At 43.1% G+C, this 20687-nt stretch overlaps 1 protein-coding gene across 1 annotated transcript in view; it reads right to left on the bottom strand.

The window, feature by feature from the left end:
• Positions 1–19477, bottom strand: part of pnocb (prepronociceptin b) — a 56145-nt gene extending 36668 nt beyond the window's left edge. Inside the window, exon 1 of the mRNA XM_074685497.1 lies at positions 19356–19477. The gene's annotated coding sequence lies outside the window, so the exon portion shown is untranslated. The remainder of the gene's footprint in view (positions 1–19355) is intronic.
• Between the last annotated feature and the right edge of the window lie 1210 nt (positions 19478–20687).

The following is a 20687-nucleotide window of genomic DNA, read 5'->3' as shown; positions in this document are numbered from 1 at the left end:
GCTATAGAAGTCAGATTATGGAAGTCTGGCTATGGAAGTCAGACTGTGTATGTCTAACTGTGGAAGTCTGACTGCAGAAGTCTGACCGGGAAAGTCTGACTGTAGAAGTCTGGCTGTGGAAGTCTGGCAATGGAAGTCAGACCGTGGAAGTCTAACTGTAGAAGTCTGACTAGGGAAGTCTGACTGTGGAAGTCTCAATGTGGAAGTAAGACTTGGAAGTCAGATGATGGAAGTCTGGCTATGGAAGTCAGACTGTGGGAGGCTAACTGTGGAAGTCTGACTGTGGAAGTCTGACTTTAGAAGTCTAGCTGTTGAAGTCTGGTAATGGAAGTCAGACTTTGGAAGTCTTACTGTAGAAGTCTGACTAGGGAAGTCTGACTGTGGAAGTCTGACTGTGGAAGTCTGACTGTAGAAGTCTGACTGTTGATGTCTGACTGTGGAAGTCTGACTGTGGAAGTCTGACTGTAGAAGTCTGGCTATAGAGGTCTGACTCTGGAAGTCTGGCTAAGGAAGTCAGACTGTGGAATTCTGACTATGGAAGTCTGGCTGTAGAAGTCTGACTATGGAAGCCTGACTGTGGAAGTCTGACTATGGAAGTCAGACTGTGGAAGTCTGACTAAGGAAGTCTGACTGTGGAAATCTGACTATGAAAGTCTGGCTATGGAGGTCTGACTGTGGAAGTCTGACTGTAAAAGTCTGACTGTAGAAGTCTGACTGTGGAAGTTCGGCTATGGAAGTCAGACTGTGGAAGTCTGACCATGGAAGTCTGACTATTATGGTCTGGCTATGGAAGTCTGAATGTGGAAGTCTGCCTATGGAAGTCAGACTGTGGAAGTCTGCCTATGGAAGTCTGACTGTGGAAGTCTGGCTATGGAAGTCTGACTGTGGAAGTTTGGCTGTGGAAGTCTGACTGTGGAAGTCTGACTATGGAAGTCGGACTGTAAAAGTCTGGCTATAGAAGCCTGACTGTGGAAGTCTGACTATGGAAGTCTGACTGTGGAAGTCTGACTATGGAAGTCTGACTGTGGAAGTCTGACTATGGAAGTCTGACTGTGGAAGTCTGGCAATGGAAGTCTGACTGTGGAAGTCTGGCTATGGAAGTCTGACAATGGAAGTCTGGCTATGGAAGTCTAACTGTGGACGTCTAGCTATGAAGGTCTGACTGTGGAAGTCTGACTGTGGAAGACAAACTGTGAAAGTCAGACAGTGGAAGTCTGGCTATGGAAGTCAGATTATAGAAGTCTGGCTATGGAAGTCTGACTGTGGAAGTCAAACTGTGGAAGTCAAACTGTGGAAGTCTGACCTTGGAAGTCAGGCTGTAGAAGTCTGGCTGTGGAAGTCTGGCAATGGAAGTCAGACTGTGGAAGTCTTACTGTAGAAGTCTGACTAGGGAAGTCTGACTGTGGAAGTCTGACTGTGGAAGTCTGACTGTAGAAGTCTGACTGTTGATGTCTGACTGTGGAAGTCTGACTGTGGAAGTCTGACTGTAGACGTCTGGCTATAGAGGTCTGACTCTGGAAGTCTGGCTAAGGAAGTCTGACTGTTGAATTCCGACTATGGAAGTCTGACTGTAGAAGTTTGACTATGGAAGTCTGACTGTGAAAGTCTGGCTTTGGAAGTCAGACTGTGGAAGTCTGACTAAGGAAGTCTGACTGTGGAAATCTGACTATAAAGGTCTGGCTATGGAGGTCTGACTGTGGAAGTCTGGCTATTGAAGTCAGACTGTGGAAGTCTGACTGTGGAAGTCTGACTGTGAAAGTAAGACTTGGAAGTCTAGCTATTGAAGTCAGATGATGGAAGTCTGGCTATGGAAGTCAGACTGTGGAAGGCTAACTGTGGAAGTCTGACTGTGGAAGTCTGACTTTAGAAGTCTGGCTGTGGAAGTCTGGCTTTGGAAGTCTGACTGTGGAAGTCTAACTGTGAAAGTCTGACGTTGGAAGTCAGACTGTAGAAGTCTGGCTGTGGAAGTCTGGTAATGGAAGTCAGACTGTGGAAGTCTTACTGTAGAAGTCTAACTAGGGAAGTCTGACTGTGGAAGTCTGACTGTGGAAGTCTGACTGTAGAAGTCTGACTGTTGATGTCTGACTGTGGAAGTCTGACTGTGGAAGTCTGACTGAAGAAGTCTGGCTATAGAGGTCTGACTCTGGAAGTCTGGCTAAGGAAGTCTGACTGTGGAAGTCTGGCTGTGGAAATCTGACTATGGAAGTCTGGCTGTGGAGGTCTGACTGTGGAAGTCTGGCTATTGAAGTCAGACTGTGGAAGTCTGACTGTGGAAGTCTGACTGTGGAAGTCTAACTGTGGAAATCTAACTGTGGAAGTCTGACTTTGGAAGTCAGACTGTAGAAGTCTGGCTGTGGAAGTCTGGTAATGGAAGTCTGACTGTGGAAGTCTGACTGTGGAAGTCTAACTGTAGAAGTCTGACTTTGGAAGTCTGACTGTGGAAGTCTGACTCTAGAAGTCTGGCTAAGGAAGTCAGACTGTTGAATTTTGACTGTGGATGTCTAACTGTGAAAGTCTGGCAATGGAAGTCTGACTATTATGGTCTGGCTATGGAAGTCTGACTGTGGAAGTCTGGCTATGGAAGTTAGACTGTGAAAGCCTGACTAAGCAAGTCTGACTGTAGAAGTCTGACTGTAGAAGTCTGGCTGTGGAAGTCTGGTAATGGAAGTCTGGTAATGGAAGTCAGACTGTGGAAGTCTGACTGTGGAAGTCTGGCTGTGGAAGTCTGACTGTGGAAGTCTGACTGTGGAAGTCTGGCTATGAAAGTCTAACTGTAGAAGTCAGACTGTGGATGTCTGACTTTGGAAGTCTGACTGTTGAAGTCTGACTGTGGAAGCCTGACTGTGGAAGTCTGACTGGGGAAGTCTGACTGTGGAATTTTGACTGTGGATGTCTAACTGTGGAAGTCTGACTGTGGAAGTCTGACTCTAGAAGTCTGGCTAAGGAAGTCAGACTGTTGAATTTTGACTGTGGATGTCTAACTGTGGAAGTCTGGCAATGGAAGTCTGACTATTATGGTCTGGCTATGGAAGTCCGACTGTGGAAGTCTGGCTATGGAAGTTAGACTGTGAAAGCCTGACTAAGCAAGTCTGACTGTAGAAGTCTGACTGTAGAAGTCTGGCTGTGGAAGTCTGGTAATGGAAGTCAGACTGTGGAAGTCTGACTGTGGAAGTCTGGCTGTGGAAGTCTGACTGTGGAAGTCTGACTGTGGGAGTCTGGCTATGGAAGTCTAACTGTAGAAGTCAGACTGTGGATGTCTGACTTTGGAAGTCTGACTGTTGAAGTCTGACTGTGGAAGCCTGACTGTGGAAGTCTGACTGGGGAAGTCTGACTGTTGAATTTTGACTGTGGATGTCTAACTGTGGAAGTCTGACTGTGGAAGTCTGACTGTGGAAGTCTGACTGTGGAAGTCTGGCTGTGGAAGTCTGAATTCTATGGTCTGAAAATGGAGGTCTGACAGTCGTAGTCAGACTGTGAAAGCCTGACTAAGCAAGTCTGACTGTAGAAGTCTGACTGTTGAAGTCTGACTGTGGAAGTCTGACTGTGGAAGTCTGACTGTGGAAGTCTGACTGTCAAAGTCTGGCTGTGGAAGTCTGACTGTGGAAGTCTGACTGTAGAAGTCTGACTGTTGAAGTCTGACTGTGAGGTCTGATGGGGAGGTCTGACTGTAGAAGTCTGACTGTGGAAGTCTGACTGTGGATGTCTGACTGTGGAAGTCTGACTGTGAAAGTCAGGCTGTGGAAGTCTAGCTATGGAAGTCAGATTATGGAGGTCTGGCTATGGAAGTCAGACTGTAGAAGTCTGGCTGTGAAAGTCTGGCTATGGTAGTCTGACTGTGGAAGTCTGGCTGTGGAAGTCTGGCTGTGGAAGTCTGGCTGTGGATGTCTGACTGTGGAAGTCAAAATGTGGAAGTCTGGCCCAGGACGTCAGACTGTTGAATTCTGACTTTGGAAGTCTGGCTGTAGAAGTCTGACTATGGAAGCCTGACTGTGGAAGTCTGACTATGGAAGTCAGACTGTGGAAGTCTGACTAAGGAAGTCTGACTGTGGAAATCTGACTATGAAAGTCTGGCTATGGAGGTCTGACTGTGGAAGTCTGACTGTAAAAGTCTGACTGTAGAAGTCTGACTGTGGAAGTTCGGCTATGGAAGTCAGACTGTGGAAGTCTGACCATGGAAGTCTGACTATTATGGTCTGGCTATGGAAGTCTGAATGTGGAAGTCTGCCTATGGAAGTCAGACTGTGGAAGTCTGCCTATGGAAGTCTGACTGTGGAAGTCTGGCTATGGAAGTCTGACTGTGGAAGTTTGGCTGTGGAAGTCTGACTGTGGAAGTCTGACTATGGAAGTCCGACTGTAAAAGTCTGGCTATAGAAGTCTGACTGTGGAAGTCTGACTATGGAAGTCTGACTGTGGAAGTCTGACTATGGAAGTCTGACTGTGGAAGTCTGACTATGGAAGTCTGACTGTGGAAGTCTGGCAATGGAAGTCTGACTGTGGAAGTCTGGCTATGGAAGTCTGACAATGGAAGTCTGGCTATGGAAGTCTAACTGTGGACGTCTAGCTATGAAGGTCTGACTGTGGAAGTCTGACTGTGGAAGACAAACTGTGAAAGTCAGACAGTGGAAGTCTGGCTATGGAAGTCAGATTATAGAAGTCTGGCTATGGAAGTCTGACTGTGGAAGTCAAACTGTGGAAGTCAAACTGTGGAAGTCTGACCTTGGAAGTCAGGCTGTAGAAGTCTGGCTGTGGAAGTCTGGCAATGGAAGTCAGACTGTGGAAGTCTTACTGTAGAAGTCTGACTAGGGAAGTCTGACTGTGGAAGTCTGACTGTGGAAGTCTGACTGTAGAAGTCTGACTGTTGATGTCTGACTGTGGAAGTCTGACTGTGGAAGTCTGACTGTAGACGTCTGGCTATAGAGGTCTGACTCTGGAAGTCTGGCTAAGGAAGTCTGACTGTTGAATTCCGACTATGGAAGTCTGACTGTAGAAGTTTGACTATGGAAGTCTGACTGTGAAAGTCTGGCTTTGGAAGTCAGACTGTGGAAGTCTGACTAAGGAAGTCTGACTGTGGAAATCTGACTATAAAGGTCTGGCTATGGAGGTCTGACTGTGGAAGTCTGGCTATTGAAGTCAGACTGTGGAAGTCTGACTGTGGAAGTCTGACTGTGAAAGTAAGACTTGGAAGTCTAGCTATTGAAGTCAGATGATGGAAGTCTGGCTATGGAAGTCAGACTGTGGAAGGCTAACTGTGGAAGTCTGACTGTGGAAGTCTGACTTTAGAAGTCTGGCTGTGGAAGTCTGGCTTTGGAAGTCTGACTGTGGAAGTCTAACTGTGAAAGTCTGACGTTGGAAGTCAGACTGTAGAAGTCTGGCTGTGGAAGTCTGGTAATGGAAGTCAGACTGTGGAAGTCTTACTGTAGAAGTCTAACTAGGGAAGTCTGACTGTGGAAGTCTGACTGTGGAAGTCTGACTGTAGAAGTCTGACTGTTGATGTCTGACTGTGGAAGTCTGACTGTGGAAGTCTGACTGAAGAAGTCTGGCTATAGAGGTCTGACTCTGGAAGTCTGGCTAAGGAAGTCTGACTGTGGAAGTCTGGCTGTGGAAATCTGACTATGGAAGTCTGGCTGTGGAGGTCTGACTGTGGAAGTCTGGCTATTGAAGTCAGACTGTGGAAGTCTGACTGTGGAAGTCTGACTGTGGAAGTCTAACTGTGGAAATCTAACTGTGGAAGTCTGACTTTGGAAGTCAGACTGTAGAAGTCTGGCTGTGGAAGTCTGGTAATGGAAGTCTGACTGTGGAAGTCTGACTGTGGAAGTCTAACTGTAGAAGTCTGACTTTGGAAGTCTGACTGTGGAAGTCTGACTCTAGAAGTCTGGCTAAGGAAGTCAGACTGTTGAATTTTGACTGTGGATGTCTAACTGTGAAAGTCTGGCAATGGAAGTCTGACTATTATGGTCTGGCTATGGAAGTCTGACTGTGGAAGTCTGGCTATGGAAGTTAGACTGTGAAAGCCTGACTAAGCAAGTCTGACTGTAGAAGTCTGACTGTAGAAGTCTGGCTGTGGAAGTCTGGTAATGGAAGTCTGGTAATGGAAGTCAGACTGTGGAAGTCTGACTGTGGAAGTCTGGCTGTGGAAGTCTGACTGTGGAAGTCTGACTGTGGAAGTCTGGCTATGAAAGTCTAACTGTAGAAGTCAGACTGTGGATGTCTGACTTTGGAAGTCTGACTGTTGAAGTCTGACTGTGGAAGCCTGACTGTGGAAGTCTGACTGGGGAAGTCTGACTGTGGAATTTTGACTGTGGATGTCTAACTGTGGAAGTCTGACTGTGGAAGTCTGACTCTAGAAGTCTGGCTAAGGAAGTCAGACTGTTGAATTTTGACTGTGGATGTCTAACTGTGGAAGTCTGGCAATGGAAGTCTGACTATTATGGTCTGGCTATGGAAGTCCGACTGTGGAAGTCTGGCTATGGAAGTTAGACTGTGAAAGCCTGACTAAGCAAGTCTGACTGTAGAAGTCTGACTGTAGAAGTCTGGCTGTGGAAGTCTGGTAATGGAAGTCAGACTGTGGAAGTCTGACTGTGGAAGTCTGGCTGTGGAAGTCTGACTGTGGAAGTCTGACTGTGGGAGTCTGGCTATGGAAGTCTAACTGTAGAAGTCAGACTGTGGATGTCTGACTTTGGAAGTCTGACTGTTGAAGTCTGACTGTGGAAGCCTGACTGTGGAAGTCTGACTGGGGAAGTCTGACTGTTGAATTTTGACTGTGGATGTCTAACTGTGGAAGTCTGACTGTGGAAGTCTGACTGTGGAAGTCTGACTGTGGAAGTCTGGCTGTGGAAGTCTGAATTCTATGGTCTGAAAATGGAGGTCTGACAGTCGTAGTCAGACTGTGAAAGCCTGACTAAGCAAGTCTGACTGTAGAAGTCTGACTGTTGAAGTCTGACTGTGGAAGTCTGACTGTGGAAGTCTGACTGTGGAAGTCTGACTGTCAAAGTCTGGCTGTGGAAGTCTGACTGTGGAAGTCTGACTGTAGAAGTCTGACTGTTGAAGTCTGACTGTGAGGTCTGATGGGGAGGTCTGACTGTAGAAGTCTGACTGTGGAAGTCTGACTGTGGATGTCTGACTGTGGAAGTCTGACTGTGAAAGTCAGGCTGTGGAAGTCTAGCTATGGAAGTCAGATTATGGAGGTCTGGCTATGGAAGTCAGACTGTAGAAGTCTGGCTGTGAAAGTCTGGCTATGGTAGTCTGACTGTGGAAGTCTGGCTGTGGAAGTCTGGCTGTGGAAGTCTGGCTGTGGATGTCTGACTGTGGAAGTCAAAATGTGGAAGTCTGGCCCAGGACGTCAGACTGTTGAATTCTGACTTTGGAAGTCTGACCATGGATGTCTGACTGTGGAAGTCTGACTGTGGAAGTCTGGCTGTGGAAGTCTAACTGTAGAAGTCTGACTGTAGAAGTCTGACTGTAGAGTGCTTATTCCTCTCATAAGTGCAATATTCTCTTTTTCCCCCTTTCACCTTACATGCACACTGTAGAAGTCTGGCTGTGAAAGTCTGGCTATGGTAGTCTGACTATGGAAGTCAGATTATGGAGGTCTGGCTATGGAAGTCAGACTGTTGAAGTCTGACTGTGGAAGTCTGTCTGTGGAAGTCTGGCTAAGGAAGTCTGACTGTGGAAGTCTGGCTGTGGAAGTCTGGCTGTGGAAGTCTGACTGTGGAAGTCTGACTGTAGATGTCTGACTGTAGAGTGCTTATTCCTCTCATAAGTGCAATATTCTCTTTATCCCCCTTTCACCTTACATGCACACATATTATACCTTTTATGCACACCTTACCCTGTACATTGTTTTCAGTGCTCTTGTGTTGTCCTTGTTCTCTGTTTAAAGTTTCTATTTTCTGTACTTGTTTTTATATTCTCTATTTAAGGTATTTATATTCTCTATTTGAAGTTGTTTATATTCTTTATTTAAAGTGTTTATAGTCTCTATTTGAAGTGTTTATATTCTCTATTCAAATTGTATATATCCTCTATTAAAGGTGTTTATATCCTTCATTTGAACTGCTTATATTCCCAAGGTGTTTATATTGTCTTTTTAAAGTGTTTCTATCATCTATTTGAAGTGTATATATTCTCAATTTGAACGGTATATATCCTCCTTTTAAACTGTTTTTATTCTCTATTTGAAGTGCTCTATGTTCTTTGTATAAACTGTTTATATTTTCTATTTAAATCTTTAAACATCTTGACTCTGAGAACCCCGCACAAGATTTCCTTTGTGTCTGGACTGTTGGTCCATGTACAATTAAAAACCCTGAATCCTTAAATGCTGCAGAGCTGCTGCACAAAATATGATTTACAAAGATTATTTTGAATATTTTTGCAAATGCAAGACACAAACCATGCAGTAAATGCAAAATCTAAAACACACAGTTTACAGTTTACAGTTTCATTTAGCAGATACTTTTGTCCAAAGCAATGCACAACACAAGCAAGAGCTTAGACAGAAGGAAAACCTAGTTAGCGCGACAACAGTGCTACAGGTTATTCAGCTGCAGGTGCTGCCATTAAGTGCATTTTTTTTACAATAATCAACAAGCCAACAAACCACAATTAATTGCTGCAACAGTATACCTCAATCTTCAACAAAATTCAGTAATTAGTACTAAAAATTCATTAAGAGCTGGGTCTGAGACCTTCTGACTCATACTAACCCTGAGGACAAAGAGGAGAAGGCTCAGATTAAGTGCTTAAGTGTTCCCTGAACAGATGAGTCTTCAGACATCTCTTAAAGTAGAAAGGGACTCTGTGGATCGTATAGTTAGGTAATTCATTCACCATTTGGGAACAACAGAGAAGAAGAGTCTGGCTAGAGATTTAGAGCTGGGGCTGGGAGCGCCAGGTGTCTTTCACAAGCAGACTGTAGAGGACCAGGAGGAGTGTAGACCTGGATGAGGGACCCTTGGTAGGCAGGAGCTGTTCTTGTCAATGTTTTGTAAGCCAGAAGACGAGCTTTGACTTTGATTGGAGCTGCTACTGGAAGTCAGTGAAGAGAGATTAACTGCAGGGTGACGTGCTGTTTTGGGCTGGTAAAAGACCAGACGCGCTGCTGCATTCTGGGTAAACTGCAGAGGTTTAAATGGACACCCAGGGAGGCCCTATAGGAGGGAGTTGCAGGAGTCGATGTGTGAAATCACAAGGGCCTGTACCAGAAGCTGCATGGCCTGTTGTGTCAGGTAAGGTCTGATCCTCCTGATGTTATAGAGGGCATATCGACAAGACCGTGAAATTGAGGCCACATGAACCTTAAAGGTCAGCTGGTCATCAATCAGGGCACCCAGATTTCTGGCAGAGTTTGTGGCACAAGTTAATTGGAATCAAGCAGGACATTGATCTGTGGTTGAACTGAGGGACAAGAAGGAAGGACGATGAGCTCAGTTTTGGACAGATTTAGCTGAAGGTGGTGTTCCTTCATCCATGTAGAGATATCAGCCAGGCACGCTGAAATCAAAGCTGAGACAGATGTGTCATTAGGAGGAAAAGACAGGAAGAGCTGGGTGTCGTCAGCATAGCAGTGGTAGGAGAAGCCATGAGAGCGGATCACACACACACACACACACATACAAACATACATATACATTTAAATGTATAAAAAAATATATATTTTCTCTCCTATTATTTTTTTTTACAAAATTAGGAGAATTCCCTTTTTAATTTTCTGGGGTAGAGTGAACTGTGCAAAATAAAGTTTGTCCTTTTCTTAAAGGTATAAGTGAAATTATATTTTATCGTGAACAACAAAAAATACATTCTAAAAATGTCACAGTCCCTGCACTGTGAGCCCTGTGTGCTTGTAAGTGTGTGTTTTTGTTTGTTTTCTGAATTTTAGTGTGAGTGAGGAGTGCCTGGTGTCTTTTTGTTTCCCCCTTCCCTTTCTGCTCTGTCTCTTTCTCTCTCTTCACACCTGAGCTGAGACTGCAATCAGCATGCCTGCTGGTTAATCACCCATCACCACTGCCTACATAACATCCAGTCCCTGACGGATTGTTGCGCCATACGGTTTGTTTCTTTGTGGCCAAGTCCAGTTTATGAATTCAGAAAACCTTTTGCTCGCATTTTTTGCAAGATCTCTGTCTGCCTTCAACCGTCCTGACGTCTGTTCTCCCTGTCTCCAGGAATCACCAACAATCCCAGGCACCTGCCTGATCGCTACAGTCAGGACCACAATACCAGCCTCTCTAAACTCACTGAACTTTCATTAAAAGCTTTTTGAAAACACCATCTAAGGCTCTGACTGCTCTTGGGTTCAGCCTGGATTCTTGACAAAAAGGGACTTTTTAAACAAATCTCTCATCAAAATAACTCAATGAACAATACAAATTAAAAAAATCTCTTCAAATAAACAATCTAGGGTTTCCATGTGTTCCTAGTTTACAGTTTACACGTTTGTTTTTTTTCTTTTTAAGGAAAACACCTCTCTGCTGTTTCAATAGGGTATCATGATTTATTTTCTCTCTGCTAATTTGAATTTTCACACATTTGAATTGATTTTTTTAACTGTCTTGTAATGCATTGTTACAAACCTGAATGGTAAGATATTAGCATTAGCGAGCAGTTGAACAGGTGAATCTAAGAAAGCAGCCATTGGGTTTTTTATAAAAAGAAGCATGTGTTATAACCAACACATCAGTTTTGGAGTAAATACAATGAGTAAGGTAAGCTGGCATTTCTAAAAGTTAGACTCCACATCAAACTTTTCTGTCTGTATAGAATGGAGTAAACAGCCTGTCACGGGGCTCTCAGCAGAGCCCCATCAGTGCTGTATCTCTATGAATTTATCATGTGCTGTTTACACGTGTGGCATCTGGAGCCATTCACACTGGGCCTCTGTCAGAGCTCTTAAAAGGACTGAGCCAGGAGCCTGTGGACTCATTACAGGAAGGTTCATTCAGACAGATCTTTATCATAAGCACAGATGGACAACCTTGCCCCTTGAAGTGACGCTGGAACGAAAGAGAAAAAGAAAATGGATTATAGTGAAGGGCCTGATGTTCCTCTTCCTTTGAATGAGTCTTTCCATCTCACACAAATGAATGCTTTTACCCAGGCCTTCCAAAACAAACACAGCCTCCACTTTGTGCTTCCATTAGAGTTAACTAAGACCCTGAAGATTGTTCAAATGCTCTTCTCCCTCCAATCAAAGAAGTAGGAATCATACATCTGGCTCTCATATCTTTGTTTCCAGCACTCTGTGACTGTGTGTGTGTGTGTGTGTGTGTGTGTGTGTGTGTGTGTGTGTGTGTGTGTGTGTGTGTGTGTGTGTGTGTGTGTGTGTGTGTGTGTGTGTGTGTGTGTGTGTGTCAGAAATCAAAGTTTTTCCTATGCCGCCATCCGACCACCACTGACCTAACTTTGTTTAGTGTGTGTCTTGTAAAAGCCGGTGAGTGTGTGGCTGGGCTCCGAGGACCTCAGAGGGCTGTACAAATGAAGCTAACAGAGGCATCGTTTGCATCAGTGGCTCTAATGACGGATGGAGAAGGGGCCAAGGTGTCATAAGCACAAGTCAAGGAGAAGAAAAGCTCCAAGCCCGTCGCTGACAAAGCCGTGACTCACTCTGTTTCATCCATTAGTGTCTGCATGGAGCTGTAAAAGGAGTCTGCTAATGCATAGATAACCCAGGGGTCTCTCTTCCTCTCTGTTCACTCTCATGCTGCCACTTTCCTCTTTTTGTTTCCCAATCCTTGTTTCATCTCCCTCCATCCATCCCCAGTGTTTCCTCTCCTCCATTTCCACATCAATGAATTAAGGACAGGATTATGTTTCTTCACTGGGACTGTGCAGAGGGTTTTCAGTAGCTTGTGGGTCTTTTTTTCACTGGAGCACAGCATGAGCCACTAAAGATAGATGACGTGAGAATGTGACTTATCATAAAGGAACATAAATGGCTCAAAATCTGCTTCTACCTATTTCATCTCATGGGCCATTAATGAAACCTGATTAATTCTTTATAACCTGAGCACAATCATGAGCGTTTTATCACCTACACCTTTTAATTGGTTGTTGGAAATGTAATACTTTGTGATAATTGAGTGACAAAGTTGAGTTGAATGCTAAGGTGAGAAGAGAGATTCAGAGTTCACAGTTATTTGATTGGGATGCTTTATGCTGACTGCATTTGGTTAACCTGATGGAGCAACATTCTTTATTTAGTCATACAGCCCTAAACCCCAACAACTGTTACTTCAATACCTCTTTACAAAAACATCCACAGGTCTAGGCCTGCCAACATGGGCCAAATCCACCAGCCAGACTCTGGGTTCCTCCAGTGCATGTGTAACCCTGGGTTTACATAGCCTCATGTAATAAAAGCTTGTTAATAAAAACAGCTATTTACAAAAAACACTGTAAGTGATAAATACACAACAAATGTATTAACATGTTAAACTTAAAAGAAGAAGGGAAAAAAAAGGAATAAATCGATAAATATATGTATAAAAATGTATATTTCATGATATGGTGTTACATATGGTTTAAAATTGTTAAAGAGTGAGAAACTTGTAAATTCATGTTATTTATTTCATTTATGGTTAAAAACGTTGAGACTCTTATTTTGAAAGGACACGCTGCAACGTGAGTCATGTGACTAGCCACAGCCAACCGGGTTGTTGTTCTGTTTTACTGCTTCAGAACGAGGGAGAAAACACGCAGGTACGAGAGATGCAGACAGTCCATGCGGAGCTGCTGCTTCAAAACGGGAGAAAGTAGAAGAGAAGAGAGTAAAGAGTCCATTAGAAGTTATTTTATTACTCTGGAGGAGTCATTTTATTTTCCCAACTGTCCAGGATTTGGCGATATTTGTGTTCATTTCTGAACGGGACTTGGTGAGTGTAAACAGAGTATTACGTTATATGTAAGAGGATGTTTGTCATGATGTATTAGTCATTTCATGGAAATATAAAGGTTAAGTAGCAGATTATTATTATTTTCTTGTTGAAATGGTGAATACAAGGTGGAATTTGTGCTGAGAGTGAGCATGAGCCTGTAGTTCAGTGTCCTGTGATGCTAGTTTTTCTCACCGCCGCGACGGCGAGTGCGTCGCTTTATTAAGTGTTGAATGAGCTAAAACAGACTTTTAGTTATGTTTGAAGCTACCAGATGTATTGTTTGATTTTTATGCATATTGTTTTGGATGTTATGGTAGGCCATTAAGGTTGGATCTGGAAAATTCTGAACGGATACCGGAGTTCGAGTTCACGTGCGAGATACAAGATGGCGAGCCACCCCAGGATCCCTTGATCTGTGCGTCACACTGAAGCAAAACGCCCTCTGCTGGATTTTGTGCGGTTTCATCAAAAACTGGTAGGATTTATCCATATCTCCCTGCAAAACTGCAGAAGACTCTCAGAGACACTGGATTAACAATTCAGGACGATCAAAGGATTTCATTTAAGGACAAAGACATTTATTTGTGATCAACAAACTGTTCAGTCTTTTGCTGAATTATTTTGAGTTTGTGTTTTGAATATTTTTGTTTTGTTAGCCATACATGTTGATGTAATGGTATCATTGAAGGTGTAATTGTTTTGTTATACAAACAAAAAGAGGAATGGTTAAACTTTAAAAAGGAAACTTAACAGAACTTGAACTAAATATGAAACTAAAATAAAACTAGACTTTATTCAGGATAAAAACTAAGTTAACTCAAATAGATGAAAGGATTAAACTAGAGATTGAAATACAAAAACCTAGGTTGAGAACAAAATATATTTTCTAAGCCAAAACACAGGTTTAACTCTAAAAAAGGTATTGATAAGCTAAAAAAAAACTTGAACATAAAGGGAGAAATATTTCATTTTTCTTTACTGATATTGAAATTGTATGTCTTTTGATGTTAAATGTTTTTGTTTGTCATTTACTAAACATTTCAAGCCGGCAATTTAAACTTATTTTCTGGTCTGTGGTTATTTATTGCATGGTACATCAATCACTGCTCCAGTAGTCGAACCTGACATTGGTCCTAGTGTACTGTAACTACCTCATAAGTGTTACACATGGAGTGACAGCAGCCTCCAATGTGTTGTAACTGACTTTGTTTTCTACAGGAAACTCTGAACTAACCACAGATATGGAGACAAATGATTCAGTAACATAAACAACATAAACACTTTTCATCCAATAATCTTCAATCCTGGATTATGAACCAGCAAACAGATAAAAGTATGACAGTTCAAGATCCCGCTGACTTCAAGGACAAGAAGCGTCTGTGCTGCTTGAGGTGTGGGATCTTCCTTTTGATCCTCCGGCTGAAACATGCTGCCGTTCACAAAACACAATACCATGTATGATGCTAGTCTGTGAGTCCCATGGGTACCAGCAAGATGGTACCACCTTGAAAGGAGAGGTCCAATCCTTTTGGAGTACACAGAAGAGCGAAAATATGAAGACAAAAATAATTAAATAAATACAATAATACAAATAATAACAAATAAAAAAAAAACATATTAATGCATGCACTTATCAATTAATTTTCATGTTTGTCCAGGTATGTTGTTATAGATAATTATTGTTATTATGAAGTAATAACAATAGAGATGTCGTCGTTACTCCCTGTGTCCTGGGCTGCTGATGGCAAACAGTGATGAGAAGGTGATGATCGCTACCATGATATGCTCTGTGGTAAACATGCAGAATTATTTCATGTATTTATCTTTAAATAGTTTAAGAGGGATTTGTTTCAGTGATATGAAGTTTATCATATAACTCTGATTAACTCTGATCTTTCCATAAAGCTTTAGATAAAGCTTATTACTGGTCTCTGTCATTACTCTCCTCCTGATCCCATCTGCACAGCCTTAAGACTCAACCTCTGTAGCAGACCAATGCTAAAACAAAGGTATGTATGTTCATATTGGTTAAAACGTTTGGATTGGTTATAATCAATCTATTGGTTTTAATGAATGTCAGTGTTGATTTTAATTTAATGTTAGTATTTGTCTTTTTAAATGTGAGTATTGGATTTAACGTATGTTTGTTTTGGTTTAATTTTTTGTGAGTATCTATCTCCCCCCTTTGCAGAGGATGTGACCGAGGGAGAAATGAATACAAACTGTTTTCCAACTCTGCAGGCATTTCCAAGCAGAGGCTGCTTCACATGAAATGAATCATGTCTACAGAGTTCCCCCTGTGGCCACAATCAGGAGTGTGTTTGTCATCAAAACCTTTCTCTTACAAAGACGTGCATTTGTTTTGGAGAGTACAACCTTTTTCTTTTTTTTAACACTTCTCTTTGTTTTGTTTGCAGGATGTAGAGCTATGAGGTTATGTATTTATCTGGAGTTATGTAGCGCTACTTTTTTGTAAGTTGACTGCTATTAATACAAAAGTTCCTTTGCCTAGCTTTCCTTTTTTTCATTGAAGAATATTTTTCTTTGTTATTCAGAGATTTAGAGTTGAGAGTATTGGAAATCAGAAATACTTTATTTATCCCGAGGGGAATTACATAATAAATATATATGGAAATGAACACACATCACCGTTATTTGGCTTTGGAGCGGCGCTCTCTAATTGGTCTGTCTTCCCACTCAACCTAAACCAAAGCATTTAAAGAAGGAAAAAATCCCCAGTTTTAGAATAGAGAGAAAAAAGATGAATTATTGATCCTTTTTAGAACACAGGCTTCCCTTCTTGTCCTGGCTTTTTTTCACCAACAGCCAAAGGGAACCATGAGATTCACCTCGATGTGAACAGCAAATGTGACCACTGTTGTTTTTGAAAAGACACAAATAACTGTGTAAACCCTTCTACTGAGGAGGATTTCCACAGACAGACGCGTTACTGCTCCCACACAGCTGCGCCGAGCGTAGAGGCCACAGACAAACGCTGGAGGTTACTGCACCGAGGGCTGCTGCTCCCCACACAGAGGGGATCCTAAACTGTCCAATCTGAGATAATCAACACAAGTCATGTCTGCCACAGCTCTGCCAGCTTCGCTGGGTGTAGCTTCACCTGCTCTGTGTGTTTCAGCCTGGTTATTGTCCAACAAACACTGACTCTGCTTCTGTGCGTGATGGCGGGACAGACACTGAGCAAAGGGCAGAGAGCTCTTTATTCAGGCATGTAATGGGGGTTTAAAAGACGTGCAACAATACAGAAAAGAGAAACTTTTTATCTCGTCTATCTGAGAAATGTCCTCGGTCATACTGTTATCATATCTGCTGGGAGAATCATTAGTCCTGCTATGCCTTTAGGAAGTCTTATCTGGCGTAGCGTGAAGAGCACACACTCTTTTTTTTATCTTCATCACACCCCGCAAAGGCTCCAGCAGTCACACACACATTAGAGCAGATATTATTTGGAGATGTGATTGTTCTGATCTTCATATTCAGTTTGTTCCAGGCTCCATGATATCAGATCAACTGAGCATATCATTACTATTGTTTCATCAATTGTACTCGTAGGGTTTCTTTTCATTTGAAACACGTCTGTGCCTGGGGGCGTACTCTCAACTGGGTGACATCTCCTCTGCAATCGTTCCCAGCATCAGATATACATCCTTCAAGGGGGAGAAATCACACCCAACAGTTCTCCCATCTAATCCCCATAAAACTGTGTTAACAGCCCAGAAAGTTCCATTCTCCAAGTGCCTGAAAGTACAACTTGGATGAGAGCACCGAGGCAGAGAGGGCTGAGACATTTACAGTCAGTGTGTGTGAAGATGAACTGTCATAGAGAGCCACGGTTGGTGAGAGACTCTTACAGGACAGAGTGGACGGTGTCTGAAGAAAAACAACTTCCACTGGACTCCTCACTGCTCAATCCCACAGATTTTCAGTCACAGCTCTTTTGCACATACTCTAATACAAGGTTGTTCAGCCTGCGGCTCTGGGGCCTCATGCGGCCCTTTGACTCCTTTGCAGCTGCTCCTTGAAGCTTTAAAAAGTATGATTGAAATAAAGAATAGTTATTTTTCTTACAGAGGGTATTGATGATTAAAGACACTGACACTAAATAAAATCCTGTGTTAACATTTAGTTGAACTAAATCTTCATCCCATCTGTCAATAAAGCCTGCCACCGCTCTACTTCACCTCCTACAACATCAACAGCCCACCAACTTTCCATGCACCTGTGGCTAACCTCAAGTTTTACAGTTTTTATTGTGAAGTAGATTCTGTTGCTCCTGACTGATCTGAATTCAGGTGAGCTGAGGCAAAGTGACTCTTTGAAAGTAAAGGTTGCAGACCCCTGGTGTAACACAATGATGAATAAATCAAAAATGCACTTTTCACCTCATTTCCCAATACAACTGACGGAAAGATGACCATGATAGAGCTGTGACTGAAAATCCCCAGCAACAACAAGCGTGTTGGGACATATGCATCCCTTTGAAGAGTCCTCTGGAAACACTTCCATTGTGTTTTTGGTGTAGTTCCTAATGTGTTGTGGTATTTGCAGCGTGTTTTCTAAATACTGCACGGGTGTTGTCAAATTGATGAAGATGTTTTCTTAGTTTGCTTGTGTTTTGTCTGTTTGCATGTGCTTTCTTAAGTTGCAGCGCTGTGAGCTCTCAGGGCCACCGTACATAAGAGCTCAAAAGAAAAGGAAAGAGAAAACTCATCACATGACAAATATCAGTTCCTACAGATTAATTAGATCTTTGCTTTGGGAAAACAAAGCAGAACATCAGCCCCCTCATGAGACACTGTGTCCTGCAGGGTGAAACGCCAGCAGCACGACTCTGAGGAGCTGAAAATCTGCAGAGTGTTCGTCAGCTGATGCAGTGTCATCGTTGATCTGGTTGCTGTTAAGCTGCATTGACACCTGCACTAATCCATTGGACACAGAGCCAGAGGAATGCAATCTAGCCGAGCCAGACGAGCTCTCCACTTTTATCAAGGTGAGGACTGTGATGCTGTGTGGTGTGAGGGGAGAAAACAGGGAAACATGGCAGAGCAGCAGATACAGCGACGCGGGGACACACTTCTATCTTTAACTCTCGATGAACCGGTTTCTGACTTAAAAAGGTAAAAGCTGTGTGGATGTTGACAGTCCAGCCAAATCCTGTTAATGGTGAAACCAAATCATCAGCAGCAAAGTGATTCTTCAAAAATCCTTTTGGCTTGTTGCACAAAGATTACTCAGTGATGCAGTCACTAAAAAAGGAACTAAAAGGGAATCATTTTTTATTTTATCTTGATCAATGCTAATCAAATGATGATATTCTTTGCAGATGATGGAACCATCAGTGTTTTCACACACAGTAGACCAGCAGTGGGAAAAAGCAGACTCTTCTACTAAAAAATATACTGAAGGCTCTTTAAAAAAAAAAAAAAAATCATCTCTTCTCTCAGGGTCCTAAACATTTTTACAGAACAGAGAAAGTGTTTTTCTCCACTCAGCGAGTCCGTGAGATTTTTTGAAGCACCTTTTAAACAATTTTGGCTCCGTCTCCTGAACACGCTCCAGTCTTTCTCAAACATTTCCCCAGCGTGGAGTAATCTGTGTGTGAATGGCACATTAACCACCCATTTTCTCCCCTGTCTGAGCGAGTATCCTCTTTACTGATAATGGGAAAGATTATGCACATTCATTACCATTATCATCAGAATCATCATTACCATGCGCTTAGCATAATAACGGCGCTCAACTGATTAACTTCTCCAGCATTTCTCCTTGTTTCTGGCTGACACTGAGCGCTGAGGCTGCTTTAGGAAGAATAAAGGAGCTTCCTTTTGAGGCTTGATGTCTTTAACTTGACATTTAACTTGACATCAATCGAGCACAGGATACAGATACAGAAAAAAGTAGGATTTACTAACTCAACAGAAATATTTAGCCCCGAATGTCTCCTGTGAATCTTTGGCAGTGTTTCCCTCACAAAGCCAGGCACTCTTTGACCTGAGAGAAAGTGCAGCCCGGTGCTTTTTCACACAGTCTGGGACTTTCTCTCCACTTAATTAAGAAGTAATCAGGTGCAGCCTAAGTGCTGCTGACTGTGACTGTGCTACCCTTGGAGCCGCTCAGAGATAAACAAGGTAATTGGAGGAAAAAGTGATTACTCCAGAATCCCCTGAGGTCAGATCCAAAACCACAGATCCAGAGTTAGATAAATACAGACGTCAGTGTTGATATAAGGAGGTGATAGCAGGAGAATCTCCTCCGTGGTTGTCCACATGCAGCAGTATTCTCCCAGGATCTATTACCAGGTGGTTTGAGCATACAAGAGACAACAAGTGCTTTCCTAATTAACAGTGTCCTCATCTGTGAACGCTGGGAGAGGTGCCCCCCCCCCCAGCTGCTGTTTCCAGATCAGCCTGCACACAGGTAAGCTCATGCCCTGACTAGAAAAGTTGAGTCCCTCCTTACCTGAGTCTGTGCTGTGGTAAAGAGACGCTCTCAGGGTCCTCTGTCTGCGGCTCAGGGCGGTTAGGTGGCTCAGCTCGTATCCTTAGGCTCAGGGTTTCAGCAACTGAACGCATGCCTCCTCTGAGGCTCCTTATAATGGCACACCCCTTCCCTCCTGGCTCAACCCTCCACATCTCTGCCCCCTCCCTTCTGCTGTACATCACCATTCACAATCACAGAGGAGAGCAGGAGAGAGGGTGGATTCCCCCGATCTGTTACGCACAAACCCCAAACTGACACACAACACACGGCCCGCACTGACGTAGGAGGCTGTGCCTACGCCACCAGTTTCGTCTTCATTGAGCCGACTAATGGAGCTCTGAAAGTATGCATCATGCAATGAAAGATTGATTCAGGATCTCCATGTCTAGGGTGTCCATAAAACCCCCAACCTCAACACTGACCTGCTGCCAAGGTCAAAGTAGACAGTAACGGCATCAAGTGGACTGTACCAATAAATAAAACCAACAAAGAAAGGCTACTCCACGAAGACCAACCTGGACTGACAGGTTTGTTTTGTTCAGACATGTTGTTTGTTCAGACATGTTGTTTGTTCAGATGCTTGTGTGAGTCATGGAGAAAAAAACTGGGGAAAGAAAACAAGACCTGCTTGAGCTCCCTGTCCGTCATATCATCTCAAACATGTGGAGTGTTGATTAAAGGAGACGATGACGTTTTTAACATGAAACGTGGAGTGGGCTGGACCTCCATCGGGCTCTTCCTCCTAATGGACAAACCACTCTATGATTTAGCTCTTCATCAGGACAAATAAACCCTCGCCTCCTGGAAAACATGAGCTTGCCTGCTCAATTTAGATCTCACTCAAGGACATGTGAACACAGCCACCCATCAAAAGAGTCCATCAACCAACCGCTGAGCTCCAGTCTCTGCTTTCAGGAGTTCTGCTCACATGAAGCGTCACCAAAAGACACAAACATGATTCATCCTGCTCAGACCGTTGACTGAGGAACCAGGTGTTTACCTGAGGTTTTCACAAAGCAAAGTTAGAGTGGGAAAGATGAAGACTGAGGGTCAGCTGGTCTGAGACCTACTTCATTAATCTGCACTGAACCAAATGTGTTTGGTGCAGCGCCTCAAACACGAGAACCTTAAAACTCAGTTATAAATGACAGTGTGGATGTTTTAAAAGAGGTAGCTTTAACTTGGACGATATTTCAAGACCAGACCAAACATAAAAGTCTATCCCACTGACAGATAAATCACTGAACAAGTCCCACTGTTCTTTCTAAAAGCTTGGACTTATTTTTCGAAACATACACTATTCTCTGCTTT

The sequence above is a fragment of the Halichoeres trimaculatus genome, unplaced genomic scaffold (assembly GCF_033239565.1).
Source record: "Halichoeres trimaculatus isolate MK-OKI-2021-1 unplaced genomic scaffold, fHalTri1.1 fHalTri1_scaffold_13, whole genome shotgun sequence".
Classification (NCBI taxonomy): Eukaryota; Metazoa; Chordata; class Actinopteri; order Labriformes; family Labridae; genus Halichoeres; species Halichoeres trimaculatus.
Note: the sequence above shows the minus strand (reverse complement) of the source record. Positions and strands in the feature narration are given on the sequence as shown.